We start from the raw sequence: 27,072 nt of genomic DNA, 5'->3' as shown, positions 1-27,072 counted from the left end.
TCAGGGGTTGTTCTTCATTTGGAGGAAAGACAGTGTAGTTTGAGTCAGGGATTGAAACACAGAGCCAGGAGTTGGGTCAGGATTTGAGCCATCCTCTTGGCGCAGGCACCTCCTTGGCATACCAGGTGTCTGCCTGCAGAAACCTTGGGGCAAGAGGATATGAGCAAGGGAGTGAGGAAATGGCTCAATTCAGGTGTCCAGGACATGATCTCGTATTCAGGTGATCAGGGATCTCTATGTCCAGGGAACCGTCTGTATCCCCTGACTCGGAACCATCATTCAGTTGCAGTTGTGCTGCAACTCTGAGAAAGTCACTTAATCTCTAAATTTCAGTACCTGCACCATGAAATATGGATCTCAGCCCCTACTCTGCCCAACCTTGTGAGCATCACAAGAAATGACTTTTCATTATTGGAAGTTGAATATTGAAGTCTCCAATTGTTATTGTTGAGGGGTCTGTTTCTCTTCATTTTTGTCAGTTTTATGTATTTTGGAGTTCTCTTGTAAAATGTTCATAATCTCCTCGAAGGATGGGCCCTTTTGTCATTATAAAATGTCCTTTTTTTTTTCTAGAAGAAAAATGTCATAAAAGTTTGTCTTATATTATCAAAGCCAGCCTAGTTCTTTTTTGGTTACTACTTGCTTAGTATTTATTTTCCTTTTATTTTCAACCTCTCTGTGTCTTAGACTTAAAGCGTGACTCCCTCATAGGCAGCAAATAGAGATTACAGGGTTTTTTAAAATCCATTCTGCCAATATCTGCCTCTGAATTGGAGTATATAATCCATGAATATTTAATTACTAATCAGCTAGCATTGGTATCTGTTTTTTGTTTTGGTTTGGTTTTTTTGGCTGTATATGTCATCTCTTTTCTAATAGTCCTCCATTACCGGTTTTTTATGTTATGTTCTAGCGTACCGAATACATTTCCATGGTGCTTCTTTTGCTATATATTCTGGGTTATATTCTTAGTAGCTTCCCTCAGATTATAATTAACACCTTAAATTATAACATTCTAATTGGATTAATACCAGATTAATTTCCATGGCATATAGAAACTACCTTCATGTAGATTCAATGCACACCCTCTCCTTATTGCCATGGTCATACAAATTATATCTTTATACACTGTGTGCTCGTCAACATGTTTATAATATTGACTTCAGGTGGTGCCTTTTAAATCAGGAGAAAATAATACATTGTTTACAATTATATTATACACATCCTACATACTTTTATATTTTTTATTTAAATTCAATTAGCCAACATATACATACTTATATATTTATACTTTCTTGTATATTAACCTATGCAACTCTTTATTTCTTCATGTAGAATTAAGTTACTCTGTTGTCTTTTCATTTCAGCTTGAAGGACCCTTAGTATTTCTTTGTAGGCCTTGTGAAAGCAGTGGGTTCTCTCAAATGTTATCTGGGAATGTCTCAACGTCTCCTTTATTACTGAAAGACATCTGCTAGATGCAGAGCTCTTGGTTGACAGTTTCTGTCTTTTGGCACTTTTCATGTCATCCCACTGCCTTCTGGCCTCTGGTTTCTGATGAAAATTAGCCATAAAATTGAGGAGCCTTTGTAAATGATTAGTTGCTTTCATGATTTTCTCTTTGTCTTTGGCCTTGAACAATTTTATTATGAGGTGGGTTTATCCGGCTTGGACTTTTTTGAACTTCTTGAATATTTTTATTAATGTTTCTCATGAAATTTTGTGAGATTTTGGCTATTGTTACTTCACATATCTTCACTGTCCCTTTCTTTTAAATAAAGAAGTCTGGGAACTTGGAGCTCATTAGAGACCCATTTTATCTTTTACTTATTTTATATTTCATTCCCTGTCTTTTATTTTTCTGGGACTCTTCTTTGTGCATATGTTGGCATGCTTATTGGACCACCAAAAAATGAGATTTCCATGAGGGGATTTGAAAAGTTCTGACTTATTCTTACGAATCTAGAACACTGTAAGCATACCCAGGAGAGACCCTAGAAGGCCCTTAGCTCTCCCCCTGCCTGACCTGGATGTTCTGCACAAGCAACAATGAAGGTTTTCAGCTACCAGCTGAATTTTGAAGATACGATTCAACATGCTCACGAAGCCCTTCGACAAAGACCGAATGACTTCTCAGTTCTAGGCTGTTCATGAAATCTCTCTCCGGCCAATTGTTGACCACCATAGAGCTGAGCAGGGACTACAGTGGTCACACGTGACAAAGAATACAGACTGGAGAATTAGCAACATCTACGACATCGGCCAAAGCAACTTTTTTCATGACACATCTCCAAAGGCAAGAGAAACAAAAGATAAAATGAACTTGTGGGACTTCGTCAAGATAAAAGGCTTCTGCACAGCCAAAGAAACAGTCAAAAAAACTAAGAGGCAGCCCACGGAATGGGAGAATATATTTGCAAATGATGCTACAGATAAAAGACTGGTATCTAAGATCTACAAAGAACTTCTCAAACTCATTACGTGAGAAACAAATAAATCATAAAATGGGCAGAAGATATGAACAGACACTTTTCCAATGAGGACATACAAATGGCTAAGACACATGAAAAAATGTTCAAAATCATCAGTCATCAGGGAAATTCAAATGAAAACCACACTAAGATACCACCTTATGCCAGTTAGAATGGCAAAAATAGACAAGGCAAGAAACAACAATTGCTGGAGAGGATGTGGAGAAAGGGGATCCCTCCTACATTGTTGGTGGGAATGCAAGTTGGTACAGCCACTCTGGAAAACAGTGTGGAGGTCCCTTAAAAAGTTAAAAATTAAGCTACCCTATGACCCAGCCATTGCACGACTGGGTATTTATCCCAAAGACACAGACGTAGTTAAGAGAAGGGCCATATGCACCCCAATGTTCATAGCAGCATTGTCCACAATAGGTAAGGCATGGAAGGAACCGAGATGCCCTTCAACAGATGACTGGATTAAGAAGTTGTGGTCCATATATACAATGGAATATTACTCCGCTATCAGAAAGATCGATTTCTCAACATTTGTTGCAACATGCACGGCACTGGAGGAGATAATGCTAAGTGAAATAAGTCAAGCACAGAAAGACAATTATATGATTTCTCTCATCTATGGAACATAAGAACTAGGAAGATCGGTAGGGGAAGAAAGGGATAAAGAAAGGGGGATAATCAGAAGGGGGAATGAAGCATGAGAGACTATGGACTCTGAGAAACAAACTGAGGGCTTCAGAGGGGAGGGGGTGGGGGAATGGGGTAGGCTGGTGATGGGTAGTAAGGAGGGCACGTATTGCGTGGTGCACTGGGTGTTATACGCAACTAATGAATCATCGAACTTTACATCAGAAACCAGGGATGTACTGTATGGTGAGTGACATAGTATAATTAAAAAAACATTAAAAAATAAAAGGAATTAAATTTTTAAAAAATAAAGGAATTTTCTTAAAATCGTATACTGAATAATATGACTTGGCACCTCTGGATAATAGTGACCAGATCCTCAGGTTGAATTTAGGTCATTAAACAGGGCTTTGTTGTTTTATTCTTCCTCCAACTTAAAAAAAATTAAAGCTTATCATATGCACAATTTTGTAATGGTAGAGTTTGGATATTTAATATATGTATGATTTCTTGAACTTGTAAATTTATTTAATTCATCTTCACAGTCATAGAGAAAGCTATTTGGGAATAAAATCAATTATCTTTGGCCATGTATATTTTACCAAATATTATCTTGATAAGGCTTGTACTATATAGAAAGAAAACATGAAGATATACAGAGATTCCAAGATATGGTGTAAAGCTGCCTATCATTCTAAATCCACACTGTATCTTTAAAATATATGTACAGGGCACCGGGGTCGCTCAGTCGTTAAGCATCTGCCTTCAGCTCAGGTCATTATCCCAGGGGCCTGGGATCGAGCCCCGCATCGGGCTCCCTGCTTGGCGGGAAGCCTGCTTCTTCCTCTCCCACTCCTCCTGCTTGTGTTCCCTCTCTCGCTGTCTCTCTCTCTCTGTCAAATAAATAAATGAAATCTTAACAAAAAATAAAAAACAAAACATGTAAAATTGCTCCAAATTGCCCAAGGCCTCGCTAGAGCAGGCAAGAGGAAGTAGCTGATTTTGATCATCCTGTTTGCCTGGAGACTACTCCAGACACATACATCACACTGATGTGTGTGCAGCAGACGGGTTGGGAAGGACTCGGCTTCTTGCTGGGCCTCATGTCACAGTGGAGTCTGAGCCTCACGACAGCATTACTGTGGCTTTGAGTTGACCGCACTGAGCTGTGTCTAGGCAGCATGCGGTTTGCTTGGTTGGTTACAAGTTGTCTGTTGACTGCGAAACAGCTCCAGTCACGTTGACCTCCCATCGCCTCATCCTCAAACCTTCCTCATCGCCTCCTGATTCCATCCATACGATGTTCTTTCTGCAGGCATCACCTCCTCCTCCACTGCCCACTCCAGCCACTACCCAGGCTGCACCCCAAGTTACCCGAATGCATTCCCCAGATAGGGGTTCAGTCAGCCCCTCTTCCAGAGAACCTCCCAAAATCTCCCTGAATAGAGCTGTGCCCAGGTCATCTTTTTCAGGGATCTCCTATTAGTTGACCTTTTTATTGTGTGGTTATTTTATGTATATCTTCCCAAGAATAATTAGGATCCATGGAGGGAGAGAATGTGAAGTTCTTACCAGTAATCCTGCACATACCTCCTTGCACCTGGTGAACGGGACAGAGATTCTCCAGAGACAGTGCAGTGAGGACAACACGTTGCAGTGGGGAGGGTGCAGGATCTGAATCTGCATGGTCTGCACCATGCCTCGCTCTGCCATTCACACCACATGACACACAGCAGGATCAAAAAACATTTCTAGGAGATGTCTCCTCATGTCGAAAACAGGACTAACAGTCATTCCTCAAGGGGGCATTTGTGAGGAGAGAGAGAAGTTGTATTCATGTAAGATCTTGGGATGTATCTGTCATGCTACACTTCACTAAATGTTGGTTGGTGGCCTACTGACAGCCTAGTCTCACATTACTGGGTCATGTCCTCTGAGCAAAGCATGATCAGAGAGGCATGCACCTCTCTGCAGCTCTGAGATCCTTGTCTTGTCACAGCTGTCTCTCTCCATTGTCACAGTCAACCCCAGTCAACCTATGTTATGGGCATTATTTTCTCAGTTCTTTCTTTTGTGTCTGACATTTGTCTTTTTTCCCTGCCACTTTTTCTTAAAACATGGGTGGCTACAGCTGGATGTCTCTACCGGAGTCTAGAGGATGTAGGATACATAGTAGCACTGCGGTGTCACTGCCCTCCCGGCCAGGTTAACCACAGTCTCTCAGGGCTTTTCTAAAGATCCACCCTCAGGAGTCTTCCACATGTCCTAAGCAGTCAATGCATTTGTTCATTTAGTCCAAACTTGTAAAATAAGTTTAGTCACCTCTGCATGCAGCCTACCTGCAAAAGAGTTAAGTGACTTGTCCAAATTGAGGCAAAAAAGCATGGTTAATCCTACAATCACGGAAGACATGGGATGAGTCATCAAGACAATTTCCTAGAGAAAAGAACTCACACATGAATCCTTAGAGGTCACTTCTTACATCGATCTATTCAATGAACATATCATTCTAAATACACTCAGTTTTCCGTTGAATAGGACTTTTCACGACTAACTGAAGCAGCATGCATCACCAGAATACCAGAGGGAGCTAAGTGCGGGGGCTTCAGAGGGTCACAGTTTTGAGGACAGCATTCATCCTGTGCCAAAGTCCAATGACGCACTGCGAGCCCAGTGCAAGACACAGCACCTCTCTGTCCAGGAGACCCTGACACTGAGATTCCCGAGACGGTGTAGACTGTGCCCAGGACCCTGAAATGGAAAGAGACACAGGGATGGTGAGTCTGAGGTAGTACGATGTCTATATGATAAGAAGGAAGTGGCAGGGCCTCCCCTAATCCACTGTCAGCAAATCACCTGAGCAGAGAGTGAGAGGAGTGGCGAGGAAAGAGGACGAGGCCGTGATGGAAAGACCCTTCAAGTTCTGCTTCCTGCGGGGCCCAAAGTCGATTTTACCTACTTACCCCACTCAAAGGGAGGACAGGGAAGTCATGCAGATCCTTCCCCTCCCCTTGATGGCCTCCCACAGCTGATGTACCCCAGGGGTTTGTGGCAAGGCAGGCCCACAACTCCTCCTGCTGTGTTAGGGCCAGATGTACATACAGAAGGGGACCTTGGAGAGAGAGTTGCATGCCCATCCACCTGTCCACTATCCCCTCCTCCCAGAGGGGGGTCTCTTCACTGCCCAGGAGCCTCCTCTTAAGACTGCAGCCTCTTCCACAGCCTTGCACTCAGTGAAATGACCTCCACAGCTTCTTCCTCCATTGTAGATCACTGTAGAGGGGGATCCAGAGGGAACCCAACCTCAGAGAGAACTTGTTCCAGATTCAGAACAGCAGAAGGACTAAAGACCATGACAGATCAGCCAAGACCAACCCACTCTCCACTGTGGCAGTCAGGGGGATCCCCTTCACCTCATCCTGTGTTGCTCTCTCTCCATCATTCCTGACTGGGGGACAAAATAGGGAAGCCCTCAAGGACAGGGAGAGAGAGCTAAGCACATCTTGTGGGTGCTCCACTCTGAGGAATGGGAGGGACCACCCAGCCCTCTTTGGCACACGCCAGTTAACCTCTGCCTGATATTGGACCCAAGGGTTGATTGGGTCTGTTGTTTGGGTGTACACATATAGTATCAGGAAATTGGAGGGAAGCAGAACTTTCAAGGGAAGAAGAGGGACTCTGCATTTTTTTCCCAGAGCAAAGCTGGTTCCAGTCACTAACATAATAATCCACACCAATACTTCCAGTGCAGAACTGAGTGATCTGACCAAAAGCTCCAGAAATTGTAGAGAGCTGGGTCAGCAAACCATACCCAGGATCTTAGAAATGGGGGTGCATCAACCACACAGTATCACAGAACCAGAGGAGAAAGGACGGCCCCCATTACACTACTCCAGAACTCAGCAGCAGCCACTTGCCCACAAAATGACAGCAATAACTCTGGACAGTGAGAAGGTACAGACAGCCAACAGGTTTTTATCTCACTTCCCTGTGGGCCTTGAGGACAATGTAGGCATCAAGCCACTGTCCCACACTAAGCAGTAATAATCAGCCTCTTTTCCAGGCTGAAGCCCAGAGATCAAGAAGCCTGGCTGCCTGACCTGGAGCCCAGGAATCTCTCCTGAGAGGCAATTGCAAATCTGGGGGTCAGGAGTTTGGCAACAAAGCCCAGATGTTGCTGAAGCTGAGCTGCTCCCCTAGTGCACGTGCTGGTGGCCATCTATCCTTGGCCCTTGGACACTGAGGGTGGCTGAGTCAACCCCACCTGGACCACAGACCCTGGCACGGCGGAGGGACAAGTACAACAGTGAGTTGGGTGAATGAGGGAGTGGACCAGAGCCGAGTGAGGGGCCCCCCACAAATCTTCCACCCAGAAAAGTTCAGCTCTCATCTGTGCAGAAAGTGAGGAGCACAATGAGAGGGGCACAGGTCATGTATAGATGCTCAAGAGCTCTGCCCCCCGAGATTCCAGAAAGGGGCAACCCTGAGTCCCTCTTATTCTCTCCCTAGGCACCATGGGGAGATGGGCTCCTGCATTCATATATGTCCCTGCTCCTTGACACTCAGCCCTGGGTACCAGCTCTAGCAGAATGATGCCCCCCACAAATGTCCATGTTCTAATCCTTGGAATCTGCCCACATGTTGCCTTTCATGGGGAAGGGGAATTAAAGTTGCAGATGGAATTAGGTTGCCAATCAGCTCACATTAAAATCAGGAGATGATCCTGGATTATCCAAGTGGTCACAAGGTCATTAAAGGTGGAAGTGCAGCAGAAGAGTCCACTAGGATGTGGGGAAGTCAGTCAGCTATTGCTGGCATTAGAGGTGGAAGGGGCAACTAAGCAGGGAGTGTAGACAACCTCTAGAAGCTAGAAAAAGCCAGGAACCAGATTCTCTCCCAGCGCCTCCAAAAAGGAACACCCTACAGACATATTTATTTTAGTCCAGTGAGGCCCATATGAGACTCTAACCTGCAGAAGTGTAAGACAGTATATTTATGAGGTTTGAAGGCAATACATTTGTGGTAATTGGTTACAGCAATGGGACACTGATACAGTAATTCCCAAGTCAATGGACTGAAGAAGAAGAATCTTGATCATTTCAGCAGATACAGAAAAAGCATTTAGGACAATTCAACATACATTCAAGATTTTAAAAACTCTCAGCAAAATAAGAATTAAGAAAGATTTTGTCAACTTGATGAAGGACACTTACAATTTATAGTTAACATAATAGTGATGGAAGATAAAATTATTTCCTCTGAATTCAGCATGATACAGGAGTTGGTGACTATCATAACAAATACTAGGGTCATCTACTGATTTCATTTCCTTTGGATGTATCCCTAGATATGTGATTACTGGATCATATGGTGGTTCTATTTGCAATTATCTGAGGAAACTCAGTACTGTTTTCCATAATGGCTGTACCATTTTACATTCTCACTAACAGTATATGAATGTTCAAATTTCCATTTTCTTACCAACGTATATATAAACCATCCTAACAGGTGACATGATATTGTCCTTTGATTTGGATTTCTCTGATGATTAATGATGCTGAGCTTTTCATATGTCTGTCAGCCATTTGTATTTCTTCATTGGAAAAATGTCTATTGAAATATTTAGCCCATTTTTATATTGGGTTAAACACTTTTTTAAAAGATTCATTTATTTTGAGAGAGAGAGAGAAAGCACAAGAGGAGGGAGGGTCAGAGGGAGAAGAAGACTCTGCTGAGCAGGGAGCCTGATGTGGGACTTGATTCCAAGACTCCAGGATCATCACCTGAGCAGAAAGCAGATGCTTAACCAACTGAGTTATTCAGGCGCCCCTGGATTAAACACTTTTATTTTTAATGATTAGCAGCAGTTTCTTATATATTTTGGATATTAGCCTCCTTTTTATTTTTTAAAGATTTTATTTTTTAGAGAGAAAGTGAGCAAGTAGTAGGTGGGGCAGAGGACAAGGTAGAGAATCTCAAGCAGAATCCAAAATGAGTATGGAGCCCAAAGCAGGGCTTGAACTCATAACCCTGAGATCATGCCCTAAGCTGAAATCAAGAGTTGGATGCTTAATCAACTGAGCCACCCAGGGCCCCTAGTCTCTTTTCTGATACAAGGTTTGCAATTGGATTCTCCCATTCTATAGACTGCCTTTTCATTCTGTTGATTGTTAAAGAGACTATCCTTTCCTCATTGTGTACTCTTGGCACCCTCATCAAAGATCATTTATCCATGTATGTGTGAATTTATTTGGGGGCTCTCTCTTCTGTTCCATTGCTCTATCTACCTGCTTTTTTTTTTTAAATTAATGTATAGTATATGTTTCAGAGGTAAAGTTCAGTGATTCATCAGTTGCATATAATACCCAGTGCTCATTACATCACGTGCCCTCCTTAATGCCCATCACCCAGTTACCCCATTCGCCCACCCAACTCCCCTTCCGCAACCCTCAGTTTGTTTCCCAGAGTCAAGAGTCTCATAAGGTTTGTCTTTCTCTGATTTCTTACCCTTCAGTTTGCAAAGAGCAATGGACAGATGATCTAAGCAGAAGATCAACAATCAACAAGATCTCACTCTTTGCATCAAAAAAACAAGGGCTTTGGATGACACACTGGACCAGATGGACTTTAGAGATATATTCAGGACATTTCATCCTAAAGGAGCAGAATGCACATTCTTCTCAAGTGCACGTGGAACATTCTCCAGAACAGATCACATACTGCGTCACAAATCAGGTCTCAACAGGTACCAAAAGACTGGGATGGTTCCCTGTATATTTTCAGACCACAATGCTGTAAAACTTTTTTTTCTTTTTTCTTTTTTTTTTAAAAGATTTTATTTATTTATTCGACAGAGAGACAGCCAGCGAGAGAGGGAACACAAGCAGGGGGAGTGGGAGAGGAAGAAGCAGGCTCATAGCGGAGGAGCCTGATGTGGGGCTCGATCCCATAATGCCGGGATCACGTCCTGAGCCGAAGACAGACGCTTAACCGCTGTGCCACCCAGGCGCCCCCACAATGCTGTAAAACTTAAAGTCGACCACAAGAAAAAATTTGGAAGACCACAAATACATGGAGCTTAAAGAACATCTTACTAAAGAATGAAGGTGCCAAGCAGAAAATTAAAGAATTAAAAAAAAAAAAACATGGAAGCAAATGAAAATGAAAACACGACAGTTCAGAACCTTTGGAATGCAGCAAAGGTAGTCCTAAGAGGGAAGTATATAGCAATACCGGTCTTTCTCAAGAAACAAGAAAATTCTCAAATACACACCCTAACCTTACACCTAAAGGAGACGGGGAAAAAACCCAGCAAATAAAGCCTAAAGCCAGTAGGAGAAGAGAAATAACAAAGATTAGAACAGAAATCAATGCTATAGAAATCAAAAGAACAGTAGAACAGATCAACAAAACTAGGAGCTCATTCTTTGAAAGAATAAGATTGATAAACCCTAGCCAGACTTATCCAAAAGAAAAAAGACTCAAAATCACAAACGAAAGAGGAGAGATCACAACCAACACTGAAGAAATACAAACAATTATAAGAACATACTATGAGCAATTATGTGCCAACAAACTTGGCAATCTGGAAGAAATGGATGCATTCCCAGAAACATATAAACTACCAAAACTGAAACAGGAAGAAATAGAAAACCTGAACAGACCCATAATCAGCAAAGAAATTGAAGCAGTAATTAAGAATCTCCCAACAAACAAGAGTCCAGGACCAGATGGCCTACCAGCGGAAACCAAACATATAAAGAAGCATTAATAACTTATTCTCCTGAAGCTGTTTCAAAAAATAGAAATGGAAGGAAAACTTCCAAACTCTTTCTATGAGGCCAGCACTACCTTGATCCCCAAACCAAAGACCCCACCAAAAAGGAAAATTACAGACCAATATTCCTGATGAACATCGATGCAAAAATTCTCACCAAGATACTAGCTAACAGGATCCAACAGTACATTAAAAAGATAATTCACCGTGACCATTTAGGATTTGTTCCTGGGCTGCAAGCGTGGTTCAACATCCACAAATCAATCAATGTGATACACCACATTAATAAAAGAAAGGTCAAGAACCATATGATCCTCTCAATTGATGCAGAAAAAGCATTTAAGAAAATACATAATCTTTTCTTGATAAAAACTCTCTGCTGTGTAGGGATAGAGGGAACATGCCTCAGCATCATAAAAGCTGCATATGAAAAACCCATGGCAAATATCATCCTCAGCGCTGAAAATCTGAGAGCTTTTCCCGTAAGGTCAGGAACATGACAAGGCTGTCCACTCTCACTGCTGTTGTTCCACATAGTACTGGAAGTCCTCGCCTCAGCAATCAGACAACAGAAAGAAAAGACATCCAAACTGGCAAAGAAGAAGTCAAACAAGGTACTCTATGGAGAAAGTCCCAAAGACTCCACCCAAAAATTGCTAGGACTCATACAGGAATTCAGCAAAGTGGCAGGATATAAAATCAGTGCACAGAAGTCAGTTGCATTTTGATACACTAAGAATGAGGCAGATGAAAGAGAAGGCATCGATCCCATTTACAGTTGCCCAAAAAACCCATTAAATTACCTAGGAATAAACAGAACCAAAGAGGTAAAGGATCTGTACTCTGAAAATTATAGAACCTTTTGAAAGAAATTGAGGAAGACACAAAGAAATGGAAAAACGTTCCATGCTCTTGCATTGGAAGAACAAATATTGTTAAAATGTCTATGTTACCCAAAGCAATCTACACATTCAACTCAATCCCTATCAAAATACCATCAGCATTTTTCATAGACCCAGAGCAAACAATCCTAAAACTTGTATGGAACCAGAAAAGACCCCAAATAGCAAAAGTAATATTGAAAAAGAAATACAAAGCTGGAGGCATCATGATTCCAGACTTCAAGCTATATTACGAAGCTGTAATCATCAAGACAGTATGGTACCGGCACAAAAACAGACACACAGATCAATGGAACAGAACAGAGAATCCAGAAATGGACCCTCGACTCTATGGTCAATTAATCTTCCACAAAGCAGGACAGAATACCCAATGGAAAAAAGATACTCTCTTCAACAAATGGTGTTGGGAAAGTTGGACAGCCACATGCAGAAGAATGAAACTGGACCACTTTCTTACACCATACACAAAATAAATTCAAAATGGATGAAAGACCTAAGTGTGAGACAGGAATCCATCAAAATCCTAGAGAACACAGGCAGCAACCTCTTCCACCTCAGCCACAGCAACTTCTTGCTAGACATGTCTCTAAAGGCAAGGGAAACAAAAGCAAAAATGAACTCTCGGGACTTCATCAAGATAAAAAGCTTTTGCACAGCAAAGGAAACAGTTGACAAAACTAAAAGACAACCTACAGGATGGGAGAAGATATTTGCAAATGTCTTATCAGATAAAGGGCTAGTCTCCAAGATCTATAAAGAACTTATCAAACTCAATACTCCCCCCCAAAAATAATAATCCAGTCAAGAAATGGGCAGAAGACATGAACAGACATTTCTCCAAGGAAGGCATACAAATGGCCAACAGACACATGAAAAAATGCTCCACATCCCTTGGAATCAGGGAAATACAAATCAAAACCACAATGAGATACCACCTCACACCACTCAGAATGGCTCAAGTTAACAAGTCAGGGAACAACAGATGTTGGCAAGGATGCCTAGAAAGGGGAACCCTCTTACACTATTGGTGGGAATGTAACCTCAAAAAGTTACAAATAGAACTATGCTATAATCCAGCAATTGCACCACTACATATTCGCCTAAAGGATACAACAATACAGATTTGAAGAGGCACCTGCACCCCAATGTTTATAGCAGCAATGTCCACAGTATAGCTAAAGTATAGAAAGAGCCCAGACGTCATGTCCATCAACAGATGAATGGATAAAGAAGTGATACACACACACACACACACACACACACACACACACACACTGGAATATTACTCAGCCATCAAAAAATGAAATATTACCATTTGCAATGATGTGGATGAATGTAGAGGGTATTATGCTAAGTGAAATAAGTCAATCAGAGAAAGACAAATACCATACGATTTCACTTATGTGGAATTTAAGAAACAAAACAGATGAATATAGGGGAAGGGAAGGGAAATAAGATAAAAACTAGAGGGAGGGAATCCATAAGAGCCTCTTAACTCTAGGGAACAAATTAAGGTTTGCTGGAGGGGAGGTGGGTTGGGGGAAGGTATAACTGGGTGATGGGCATGAAGGAGGGCACTGAATGTAATGAGCACTGGGTGTTATATGCAACTGATGAATCACTAAATTTGACAAATGAAACTAATATAAATTAATTTTTTAGAAAGGAAGAAGATGTGGGATATATTTCTGTAATGGAATATTACCCAGCCAACCCAATGAATGAAATCTTGCCACTTGCAATGATGTGGATGGAACTAGGGGGTTTCATGCTAAGTGAAGTCAGGCAGTCAGAGAAAGACAAATACCATATGATTTCACTCATATGTGGAAGTAAGAAACAAAAGAGATGAACAGAGGGCAAGGGAAGGCAAAATAAAAGAAGATGAAAATAGAGAGGAAACCACAAGAGACGCTGAACTCTAGGAAAGAAACTGTGAGTTGCTGGATGGGAGGTGGGTGCTAGGAAGGGATAACGGGGTGATGGGCATTAAGGAGGGCACTTGAAGTAATGAGCACTGGGTATTATATGCAACTGATCAATCACTAAATTGTACCCCTGAAACTAATAATACAGTATAAGTTAACTGAATTGAATTTAAATAAGGAAATAAATAAATAAATAAATAAATAAATAAAAAGGGAAAAGGGCAAAAAATAGTAAGCGTTGGTGAGGATGTGGAGAAGCTGGAACCCTTGTGCACTGGTGGAAGGGATGTAAAATGCATGCAGCTGATGTACAGGACAGCTGATGTGAAGTTATTCTCAAGAAATTAAACACAGAATTACCATATGATCCAGCAATGCCACCTTTGGATATCTACCTAAAAGAATTGAAAACAGGGTCTCAAAAAGTTATTTTTGTACCTGTGTTTATACCAGCATTATTCACAACAGACAAAAGTTGTAAGTAGCCCAAATGTCTACTGATGGGGGAATGGATAAAGAAAACGTGGCACACACATACAATGGAACATCATTCAGCCTTAAAAAGGAAGGAAATTTGGACTCATGCTACAACATGAATGAACCCCGAGGACATTAAGTAAAATAAGACAGTCACAAAAGGTCAAATACTGGACAATTCCACTCCTACGAGGTATCTAGTCGAATTCATGAGACAAAAAGTAGTTGCCTGGAGCTGGTGGGAGAAAGGAATGAGAAGTTCTTGTTCATTGCGTAGAGTTTGGGTTAGGAAAGATCAAGAAGTTTTGGAGATGGTTAGAGGAATGGTTGCAGAACTATGTGAATGTGCTTAATACCATAGAACTATACTCCTTAAAATGGCTAAAATGGTTAAGCTTTGTTATATAGATTTTAATTTAAAATTTTCATCTTACTCAATAAAAGTTTTTTGAGCTCTGGACTGAGACTGGGGGATACAGTAATTAAAGGTGGAGCTCTTCACTCACAGAACAAGTAAACAAGCAGATAAATGACAGGGTGTCAAACGCTGTAAGGGGAGGGGGGCACCTAACCCACAGTCTGGGTGTGTTTCTGTGCTTACGAGGAGCAGTCAGGAGACTCCCACAGCTACTGGAGTCTAGGTGCAGATTTGAAGGAGATGGAAGTAGTCAACTGAAGGGATTAAGGGGAAAGAGAGGTATCCCTAGTGGTGGGTATCAGCTGTGGGCAGGAGACAAGAATGTGAGGTAGGAGAAGTGCAGAGAACGTCAGTGTGGTTGCACATAGAGGTGGTGACGTTGAGCAAGAGCATACATTTTTTTTTTTAAAGATTTTATTTATTTATTCGACAGAGATAGAGACAGCCAGCGAGAGAGGGAACACAAGCAGGGGGAGCGGGAGAGGAAGAAGCAGGCTCATAGCAGAAGAGCCTGATGTGGGGCTCGATCCCATCATGCGGGGATCACGCCCTGAGCCGAAGGCAGACGCCCAACCGCTGTGCCACCCAGGCGCCCCGAGCATACATTTTTTTTTAAGTCAGGTTAGGGTTTGGGTCACATCATCACTGAGTTTTCAGTGGCAGGTAACAGCTCACTTTGTTTACAGTCTAGATGGGGAAGCAGATGGGTAAACACACCCACACATATTGGAAGTCTAATACAAAAGTTAAGAGGTAGTTCTTCTAATCACAGTGATCTGGCATGGGAGGACGTTGTGCTTGTATGTTTCTTAGACTCTTCTCCTTTCTCTATACTGTAGCTTCTGAAAGTTTAACTTTCCCCAACTCCATTTTTTTTATTATATGTATTTTTTTATTACGTTAGTCACTATACAGTACATCACTGGTTTCTGATGTAAGGCTCGATGATTCATTAGTTGCGTATAACACCCAGTGCACCATGCAATACGTGCCCTCCTTACTACCCATCACCAGCCCATCCCATTCCCCCACCCCCCTCCCCTCTGTAGCCCTCAGTTTGTTTCTCAGAGTCCATAGTCTCTCATGCTTCATTCCCCCTTCTGATTACCCCCCCTTCTTTATCCCAACTCCACTTTTTAACCTCTCCCCCTATGTACTCTCCAGTTTGCTCGTCTCTCTCCACAAGTAAGGTGAAGAGAAGATGAAATGGATCTCTAGTCAGGTCCTCGTCTGGCTTGAGGGGAGCTGGTGAAACTGCCATTAATTCAGTTAAATAAATGTACTTATTGAGGACCTACACTGTGCTTTGTAGAGTGTTCTGAGGATACAATGGTGAATAAAACGCATAGGTCTCTGCCCTCATAGTGTTAACTGTACATAATCACAGATCACCGTGTGTCGCTACGTATCATTACATACATCCCCACCTTCACTTTCCGTGGTTTGTTACCCATGGTCAACCACAGTCTGGAAGCAGATGATCCCCCTCCTGAAGTACCGTCAGGTCAAAAGTAGCTTAACTATACATCACAACGCCTACATCATTCACCTCACTTCATCTAATCATGTGGCCATTTTTCCATCTCCTATCATCACAAGAAGGGTGAGTATACTACAATAAGAGAACTTGAGAGAGACACCACATTTATGTAACTTTTATTACAGTATATTGTTATAATTATTCTATTTTATGAGCTATTGTTGTTAATCTCTTACCGTGCCTAATTTATCATAGATATATATGTACAGGAAAAAACATAGTATATATATGGTTCAGTACTGTCCAAAGTTTCAGGCATCCACTGGAGGTCTTGGAACATATCCTACGGATAAGAGGAAACTACTGTAATTATAACTGCAAAAAAGTAGCCACTTCCTCCTAGTAGGGGAATAGACTCTGGGATCCTAGGACGGGCACTGTACTCAAGAGGCTAATACAAACCGCTCACCAGAAGGAGCTATGTGCAGCACACGGAGACCTCTGAAGGACAAGGCCAGGACACCTGATGGGCTGAGGAAGGGAAAGGCATGAAGCTGAAGAAAGGCAGGACCTGGCTTATCACAGGCAGTGAAACCTCCTCTCTTGTCAAGGGTATCGATGTTTCAAAGTGAGGAATGACAAAACTTGCTGATCTCTGGGACACACCAGCATTTTGCTATGCACAGGATTTTGACCACAGAGGTAAAAGAATTCAACTTCTGTTTTTCACAGACAAATAAATGTTTGACTTAGATCCAACCAACCAACAGTAACAAAATAAGAGGGAAGTCTAGTAAAAGATAACATAGGTTAAAGACATAATGTATCCTTAAATAATCAATTTCAATGATTAACAAAATATACAGAATTGAAATTAACAAAAGAATAAAATCAACCTAAAGAATCAATCTAAAGAATAAAATAGCAGTTTCGGTACTGCAATTCCAAGCTTTAAGACAACAATTCTGTATTTACTATGAGAAAGACAGATGCTTTCTTACACTTCTGTCATTGTCTCCTGAATGACTTAGCATAGGAAGTGCAGGATTGCGGAATTCCAAATATACGTAAACCCTGGAGGAGCGTGTGTGCGTGTAGAGAAAGCACGCATGTGAGTGCATGCACCTGGATGATAACTGTCCGTGTTCCGATACTCCGAGCGCACTGCTGGTGAACCGTTATCAACTGGAACGTGCCCTCTGCTGACAGGGCAGGGACATGAGGGCAGAGTGCAGTACTTTCAGTGCAGTACTGTGACTGAGAGGCCAACTTGTGTGGATTCAATAGATGTGGAAGATCTGATGATGCACAAGAGGAAAGAAATGCTGGAGATTTCCCCAAGTTGGGGTGGGGATAGAGGGAACAAATGAAAAGGCTAGCCACAGAAGGCAATGAAGATGGTCCATTTAAGGATAACAGGTAGTGTGGATGGATACAACTGATGATAGCTGGGAAGACAGAGTGGGAACCTGTGATTCTCTTCTGGTTGCTTCTATTTTATTCCTATCAACATAGCAATGCCCCATTCTGGGGAAAACAAAACAAAACTTTAAGCCAGAAGGCAAACCTCTCTTCCGAGGTCATGGAGTTGTAATGAACTCATACATGGGCGGTGGGTGGGAAGAGCCTGACAGAGATTCCTAAAGGTATGGCCAGGATCAACGCTGGGCAACAGCAATGGCACGATGATGCCATTATGCACAGTGCAGAATGCAAAAGCAATGTTTAGTTTCCACTTTATTTGATAGCACAATTACCAAAGTCTCACAATTACCAATCTTTTACTTAGACCTTGCATTCTGCAAATATGAAGACCTCCTCTAGCTACTAGTGTTAAATCTGTCAAGCTGACCAACTAAGTATTGTACCTGAGGCCCACCTATGAAGAGCCTGTACATCTATCTTAAAATGCTACAGGAGAACTGGTTCACAAATTTTAACTGCAACACCCTAAAGCCTGAGATATGTAATTAGAAGGAATTAAAGTTGTCAGGATATACGGTTTTTGGCCATCACCTCTCTTTAAGTAGTAAAGTTGGACAGGTCATGGAATGCCTTTAGACTACTTGTCAGAGGAACCTGTCAAGCACCCAACCTAATGAGAGGATTATACAGACTACTGTATCTCCTCTGAGTTCCGATTTGGATTGGTGACTGTCGATAAACTCTATATACACACCAGAGGGGAAAAACTGCTCCGATCCTCTAAGCTTCATTACCCACAAGCAGTTTTTCTTAAGATTTTATTTATTTGAGAGAGAGTGAGCAAGAGCGCTCTCATGGGGGTAGGGGCAGAAGGAGAAGCAGACTCCCCACTGAGCAGGTAGCCCAATGTGGGGGCTTGATCCTGGGACTCTAGGATCATGACCTGAGCCAAAGACAGACACTTAACCAGGGAGCCACCCAGGTGCCCTGCCTCATAAGCAGTTTTATGCCTAATTTATTCTGACATTTCAGGCAACAAAAAAAGGTTAACTCCAATGAATGAATTCATAATTTCAGCTGACTGGTAATCTAAATGACCAAACTTGATAGGCTGGCCCTGCACATCAACAGAGCAACCAGAGTCATGTTTTTGAGGAATAAAATTATCTTTAAATTCCACAACATCAAAAAGAGATTAACGGTAAAATTCTGCTGCTAAACATACAGAAATTGTAGTCTGCCACTGCAAAAGAAAAAAACTAACATAAAGATAAGACAACTGATCTAATTCTACTGAATGCCAGCAGCTTGACTGTTACTCATGTGCTTCAGGAGTGGGCAAATTTTACCTATAAAGTGCCAGATAGTAAATATCCTGGGCTGTGCAGGCCATATGGTTTCGCGTATAACTACTCAACTTGGCTTTTAGGGCAAAAGCAGCAAGATGATATATAACTGAATGAGTGTGGTTGTGTCCCATAAAACTATACATGGGGATTATGTCAGCATTGGGAGAGCTGAAGATGGCAGAGGAATAAGGGACCCCTTTTTCAGCTGGTCCCCTGAGTCGAGTTGGACAGGTACCAGACCAGCCTGAACATCCACGGAATCAGCCTGAGACGCAGGAAGGTACATCTGGATCTCTACAAATGAACATCTCAAGCGCTAAGTATTGAGGAGACACGGAGACCCTACCCAAACAGGGTTGCCTGAGTATCAGCGCAGCTGGCCCCTCCCCCAGAAGGCAGGCTGAAAAATCAAAAAGCCCACATCCCTAAGATCCCTATAAAACAAGGGTGCACAGCCTGGGTCCCGGTCAGTAACTTGGGCTCTGGACAACCCCACAACCTCTCCTCATGAGAATGACGAGAAGGAGAAGTCCCCCCCAGCAAAGAAAAGACAATGAGCCTGTGGCCTCTGCCACAGAACTAATGGATATGGATGTAATGAAATTATCAGAAGTGGAATTCAGAATAACAATGGTCAAGATGATGTGTAGACTTGAAAAAAGTATTAAGGAAAATGTTAATGAGAATATAGAATCTCTAAGGGCGGAAATGAGAGTGAATCTGGCAGAAATTAAAAATTCTATGAGCCAAATGCAGTCAAAACTAGCGGCTCTGACGGCCAGGGTAAATGAGGCAGAGGAACGTATTAGTGAATGGAGGATGGGTTAGTAGAAGAAAAAGCGAAAATAGAAGCTGGACTTAAAAAAATCCACACCCACGAATGTAGGTTACGGGAGATTACGGACTCAGACGATCCAAAGTCAGAATCCTTGGCATCCCCGAGGGGGTGAAGAAAAACAGAGGTCTAGAAGAGATATTTGAACAAATTGTAAAACTTCCCTAATCTAGCAAGGGAAACAAACATTCATGTCCAAGAGGCAGAGAGAACCCCTCCCAAGATCAAGCATGACAAACCTACGCCACGTCACATCATAGTGCAGTTCGCAAATATTAGATCCAAGGATACACTATTGAAAGCGGCCAGGGCAAAGAAATTTCTCACGTACCAAGGCAAAGGCATCAGAATTACGTCAGACCTGTCTACACAGATCTGGAATGGGAGAAAGGGTTGGGGGGGCATTTTTAAAGCTCTTTCAGAGAAAAACATGCAGCCAAGGATCCTTTATCCAGCAAGGCTGTCATTCAGAATTGATGGAGAAAAAAAGACCTTCCAGAATCGCCAGTCAATGACCAATTTTGTAACCACGGAACCAGCCCAACAGGAGATATTAAGGGGGGGTTCTATAAAGGTAAAAAGCCCCCAAGAGTGATACAGAACACAAAGTCACACCTATAGAAACAAAGACTTTACTGGCAACATGGCATCATTAAAATCATATCTCTCAATAATCAGGCTCAATGTAAATGGCCTAAATGCTCCCATAAGACGCCACAGGGTTGCAGATTGGATAAAAAGACGTGACCCATCCATTTGCTGTCTACAAGAGACTCATTTTAAACCCAAAGATACATTCAGACTGAAAGTAAAGGGATGGAGTACCATCTTTCACACAAATGGACCTCAAAAGAAAGCTGGAGTAGCAATTCTCATATCAGATAGATGGGATTTTAAACTAAAGACTATAGTTGGAGACGCAGAAGGGCACTATATTATTCTTAAAGGAAGTATCCAACAAGTGGATATGACAATTATAAATATATATGCCCCCAACAGGGGAGCAGCAAGATACACAAGCCAACTCTTAACCAGAAAAAACAGACATATAGATAAAAATACATTAATAGTAGGGGACCTCAACACTCCACTATCAGAAATAGAACGAACACCCTTGCAAAAACTAGGCAAAGAATCAAAGGCTTTGAATGCCATACTCGACGAGTTGGATATCATAGATATATACAGAACACTACACCCCAGGACCAAAGAATACTCATTCTATTCTAATGCCCATGGAACATTCTCAAGAATAGACCATGTTCTGGGACACAAAACAGGTCTCAACCGATACCAAAAGACTGAAATTATTCCCTGCATATTCTCAGACCACAACGCTTTGAAAGTGGAACTCAACCACAAGGAAACATTTGGAAGAAACTGAAACACTTGGAGACTAAGAACCATCCTGCTCAGGAATGATTCGATAAACCAGGAAATCAAAAATCAATTTAAATAATTTATGGAGACCAACGAGAATGAAAACACAACGGTCCAAACCCTATGGGACACTGCAAAGGCGGTCCTAAGGGAAAATACATAGCCATCCAAGCCTCACTCAAAAGAATAGAAAAATCTAAAATGCAGTTTTTATATTCTCACCTCAAGAAGCTGGACAGCAACAGAGGGACAGGCCTAATCCACGCACGAGGAAGCAGTTGACCAAAATTAGAGCAGAAATTAACGAATTAGAAACCAGGAGTACAGTAGAGCAGATCAACAGAGCTAGAAGCTTGTTCTTTGAGAGAATTAATAACATTGACAGACCTCTGGCAAGACTTATCCAAAAGAATAGAGAAAAGACACAAATTAATAAAATTATGAATGAAAAAGGAGAGGTCACAACCAACAACAATGAATTTGAAAGGATTATTAGAAACTTTTATCAACATCTATATGCCAATAAATTAAGCAATCTGGAAGAGATGGAGGCCTTCCTGGAAACCCATAAACTACCAAGACTGAAAGAGGAAGAAATTGATTTTTTTAAAGATTTTATTTATTTATTTGACAGAGATAGACAGCCAGCAAGAGAGGGAACACAAGCAGGGGGAGTGGGAGAGGAAGAAGCAGGCTCATAGCAGAGGAGCCTGATGTGGGACTCGATCCCACAATGCAGAGATCATGCCCTGAGCCGAAGGCAGACGCTTAACCGCTGTGCCACCCAGGCACCCCAGAAATTGATTTTTTAAACAGGCCAATTAATTATGAAGAGATTGAGTCAGTGATAAACAATCTTCCAAAAAATAAAACCCCAGGCCCGGACGGTTTTCCTGGGGAATTCTACCAAACATTCAAAGAAGAAATAATACCTATTCTCCTAAAGCTATTTCAAAAAATAGAAACAGAAGGAAAGCTACCAAACTCATTCTATGAGGCCAATATTACCTTGATCCCCAAACCAGGCAAAGACCCCCTCAAAAAGGAGAATGACAGACCGATTTCCCTAATGAATATGGACGCCAAAATTCTCAACAAGATCCTGGCTAATAGATCCAACAGTACATTAAAACGATTATCCATCATGACCAAGTGGGATTCATCCCTGGGATGCAAAGGTGGTCCAACATTCACAAATCTATCAGTGTCTTAGATTTTATTCAGAAACAAAAATTCAGAAATCATATGATTCTCTCAATAGATGCAGAAAAAGCATTTGACAAAATACAGCATCCTTTCCTGATTAAAACCCTTCAGAGTGTAGGGATAGAGGGTTCATTTCTCAAGCTCATAAAAGCCATCTATGAAAAGCCTATAGCAAATATCATTCTCAAAGGGGAAAAGCTGGAAGCCTTTCCCTTAAGATCAGGAACACGACAAGGATGCCCACTCTCGCCACTATTATTCAACATAGTACTAGAAGTCCTTGCAACAGCAATCAGACAACAAAAAGGGATCAAAGGTATTCAAATCGGCAAAGAAGAAGTCAAAATGTCTCTCTTCGCAGATGATGTGACACTCTATATGGAAAACCCAAAAGAAGCCACTCCCAAACTACTAGAAGTTATAGAGCAATTCGGTAATGTGGCGGGATACAAAATCAATGCTCAGAAATCAGTTGCATTTCTATACACGAATAATGAGACTGAAGAAAGAGAAATTAGGGAATCCATCCCATTTACAATAGCACCAAAAACCATACTTTACCTTGGCATTAACTTAACCAGAGACGTAAAGGGTCTATATTCTAGAAACTATAAATCACTCTTGAAAGACATTGAAGAAGACACAAAAAGATGGAAAAATAGTCCATGCTCATGGATCGGAAGAATTAACATAGTTAAAATGTCCATGCTACCCAGAGCAATCTACACTTTCAATGCTATCCCGATCAAAATACCAATGACATTTTTCAAGGAACTAGAACAGTCCTTAAATTTGTATGGAACCGGAAAAGACCCCGAATCTCCAAGGAACTATTGAAAAGGAAAAACAAAGCTGGGGGCATCACAATGCCGGATTTCGAGCTGTACTACAAAGATGTGATCACAAAGACAGCATGGTACCGGCACAAAAACAGACACATAGACCAATGGAACAGAATAAAGAACCCAGAAATGGACCCTCGGCTCTTTGGGCAACTAATCTTTGATAAAGCAGGAAAAAACATCCAGTGGAAAAAAGACAGTCTCTTCAATAAATGGTGCTGGGAAAATTGGACAGCTACATGCAAAAGAATGAAACTTGACCACTCTCTCACACCATACACAAAGATAAACTTCAAATGGATGAAAGACCTCGATGTGAGACAGGAATCTATCAAAATCCTGGAGGACAACATAAGTAACAACCTCTACGACATCGGCCAAAGCAACCTTTTTCATGACACATCTCCAAAGGCAAGAGAAACAAAAGATAAAATGAACTTGTGGGACTTCATCAAAATAAAAAGCTTCTGCACAGCCAAGGAAACAATAAAAAAAACTAAGAGGCAGCCCACGGAATGGGAGAATATATTTGCAAATGATGGTACTGATAAAAGACTGGTATCCGAGATCTACAAAGAATTTCTCAAACTCAATACAAGAGAAACAAATAAACAAATCAAAAAATGGGCAGAAGATATGAACAAACACTTTTCCAATGAGGACATACAAATGGCTAATAGACACATGAAAAAATGTTCAAAATCATTAGCCATCAGGGAAATTCAAATGAAAACCACACTAAGATACCACCTTACGCGAGTTAGAATGGCAAAAATCAACAAGGCAGGAAACAGCAATTGCTGGAGAGGATGTGGAGAAAGGGGATCCCTCCTACATTGTTGGTGGGAATGCAGGTTGATGCAGCCACTCTGGAAAACAGTGTGGAGGTCCCTTAAAAAGTTAAAAATTGAGCTACCCTATGACCCAGCCATTGCAATACCGGGTATTTACCCCAAAGATACAGACATAGTAAAGAGAAGGGCCATATGCACCCCAATGTTCATAGCAGCATTATCCACAATAGCTAAGTCGTGGAAGGAACCGAGATGCCCTTCAACAGATGACTGGATTAAGAAGCTGTGGTCCATATATACAATGGAATATTACTCAGCTATCAGAAAGAACGAGTTCTCAACATTTGCTGCAACATGGACGGCCCTGGAGGAGATAATGCCAAGTGAAATAAGTCAAACACAGAAAGACAATTATCATATGGTTCCCCTCATCTATGGAACATAAGAACTAGGAAGATCGGTAGGGGAAGAAAGGGATAAAGAAAGGGGGGTAATCAGAAGGGGGAGTGAAGCATGGGAGACTATGGACTGTGAGAAACAAACTGAGGACCTCAGAGGGGAGGGGGGTGGGGGAATGGGATAGACTGGTGATGGGTAGTAAAGAGGGCACGTATTGCATGGTGCACTGGGTGTTATATGCAACTAATGAATCATCAAACCTTGCATCAGAAACCAGGGATGTACTGTATGGTGACTAACATAATGTAATAAAAAAACATTAAAAAAAAAGGGGGGGATTATGTACAAGGTTTCAAGATGAAAAGTAAAACTGATATATACCATAAAAAAAAAAAAACTATATATGGGGCACCTGAGTGGCCTAGCCGGTTAGCCTTCTAACTAGATATCAGCTCAGGTCTTGATCTCAGGGTCAGAAGTTCAAGCCCCCAGGGGTGCCTGGTGGCACAGCGGTTAAGCGTCTGCCTTGGGCTCAGGGCGTGATCCCAGCCTTATGGGATGGAGCCCCACATCAGGCTCTTCAGCTATGAGCCTGCTTCTTCCTCTCCCACTCCCCCTGCTTGTGTTCCCTCTCTCGCTGGCTGTCTCTATCTCTGTCGAATAAATAAATAAAATCTTTTAAAAAAAAAAGTTCAAGCCCCTGCTCTGGGTTCCACACTGGGTGTGGAGCCTACTTAAAATATATATATATACACATTTATGGACACTAAAGTTTGCATTTCATATAATTCTCACATGTCGTGAACTTCGATTTCTTTCAATCACTTTTTTCCCCTTGTTTTAAAAAATTATTTAGGGGTACATTGGGTGGCCTAGTTGGGCATCTGCCTTTGGCTCGGGTCATGATCCCTGGGTCCTGGGATGGCGCCGGCTGTTTAGCATCATGTTGGCTCTCCGCTCGGTGGGGAGCCTGCTTCTCCCTCTCCCTCTGCCCGCGGCTTCCCCTGCTTGTGCTCTCTTTCTCTGTCAAATAAACAAAATATTTTTTAAAAAGTTCTTTAAATTCAATTTAGTTAACACAAACTGTATTATTAGTTTGAGGGGTAGAATTTAGTGATTCATCAGTTGCATATAACACCCAGTGCTCATTACATCAAGTGCCCTGCTTTGCGCACGTCACCCAGTTATACCCCCTCCTCCACTTCCCCTCTGGCAACCCTCAGTTTGCTCCCTAGAGTGAAAAGGCTCTTATGGTTTCCTCCCTCTTTTTTTATCTTATTTTTCCTTCCCTTCCCCTATACTCATCCGTTTTCCTTCTTAAATTCCACGTATGAATGAAATCATACGACATTTGTCTTTCTCTGACTTATTTCGCTTAGCATAATACCCTCTAGTTCCATCCACGTCATTGCAAATGGCAAGATTATTCTTTTGATGGCTAATACTCCATTGTACATATATACCACATCTTCTTGATCCATTCATGGGTCAGTGGACATCTGGGATTTTTCCATAGTTTGGCTATTGTGGACACTGCTGCTATAAACATTGGGGTGCAGATGCCCCTTCAAATCATCATGTTTGTATCCTTTGGATAAATATCTAGTAGTGCAACTGCTGGGTCATAGGGTAGCTCTATTTTCAACTTTTGAGGAACCTCCACACTGTCTTCCAGAGTGGCTGCACCAGTTTGCATTCCCAACAGTGTAAAAGGGTTCCCCCTTCTCAGCATCCTTGCCAACATTTGTTGTTCCCTGACTTGTTAATTTGAGCCATTATGACTGGTGTGAGGTGGTCTCTCATCGTGGTTTTGATCTGTATTTCCCTGATGATTTCCTCCAATCACTTTAAAAATGTAAACCATTCATTGAACATAAATTCAACAAAATTCTGGTGGCAGATTTGATCTGCAGCTAGAAAATTTCTGGTCACTGATGACCACGCATCTAATTCCAGTAAAGTTACCCAATAGAGACAATTTAGAAGCTTAGAAATTAATTTCAACATCTTTGTCACGCTTGGAGTAGAAAGCAGTTGTTACTGCCCTTCTGGAGATTAATAGACTGTTTAGGTCCCTCAGCCCCTTGCTACACCTGAAAACCATTTATGAGGTCTCCCAAAACCTGGAAATGCAAGTCTTCAGGAAAAGTAATCTAAGCAGACAAAACATCAGCAGACCCTACAGAGTCCCCGGTCTTCCCAGGAACAGCCGCGACACAGAAGTCTTAAGGAATCTAGCATACATCTTTCAAAAATGTACTGGTGAGGGCTCCAGTTCTAACATGGCTACTGTATCTAGTAGCGTAAATATTACACCTTTGCACCCCACTGGCATTCCTGCGACCGACATGACTTCTTCCGTAACCGAAGACTCAAGACAGTAGACACATGCACTCACACCCCAGCTTACGGCAAGCAAAGGACCAGCGAGCTTTGGAGCCACGGGTAGCTCCCCATGGGATAATCCACAGTCTAACCGGAAAAGCCACCTGATTGTCGGCCTCCTTCCCGGGCGGCAGATGGCGCAGAAAACCTCCCGGGGTACTTACGATATTCTCCTCACATCAGGACTGCAAGAGGAAAAAGATAAGCAGAAAGAGGCTACGAAGGAAAACAGCGCTACTAATCGCCCTCCACATTCACGCTGTTCAGATAACCACGCGCCCGCTGACGAAGGCGTGACTCGATCGCACCCATTAGACCACGATCCAGCAGTCTCGCGGCATCTCGCTGTTCTCAGACGCTGC

General features: G+C 42.0%; 2 long non-coding RNA genes across 2 annotated transcripts in view; one reads left to right on the top strand and one right to left on the bottom strand.

Annotated features, from left to right (window-relative positions):
• The window catches only part of LOC130543799 (uncharacterized), a 17,280-nt gene extending 7,414 nt beyond the window's left edge, over window positions 1-9,866 (top strand). The window contains exon 3 of the long non-coding RNA XR_008959422.1: window positions 9,628-9,866. This is a non-coding gene — a long non-coding RNA (uncharacterized LOC130543799). The remainder of the gene's footprint in view (window positions 1-9,627) is intronic.
• On the bottom strand, window positions 1,233-27,072 carry LOC130543800 (uncharacterized). The gene is made up of 2 exons (XR_008959423.1): window positions 26,875-27,072; window positions 1,233-5,864 (listed from the first exon to the last, which is right to left on the bottom strand). It is a non-coding gene; the product is annotated as an uncharacterized LOC130543800 (long non-coding RNA).

The sequence above is a fragment of the Ursus arctos genome, unplaced genomic scaffold (genome assembly GCF_023065955.2).
Source record: "Ursus arctos isolate Adak ecotype North America unplaced genomic scaffold, UrsArc2.0 scaffold_16, whole genome shotgun sequence".
Lineage (NCBI taxonomy): Eukaryota > Metazoa > Chordata > Mammalia > Carnivora > Ursidae > Ursus > Ursus arctos.
Note: the sequence above shows the minus strand (reverse complement) of the source record. Positions and strands in the feature narration are given on the sequence as shown.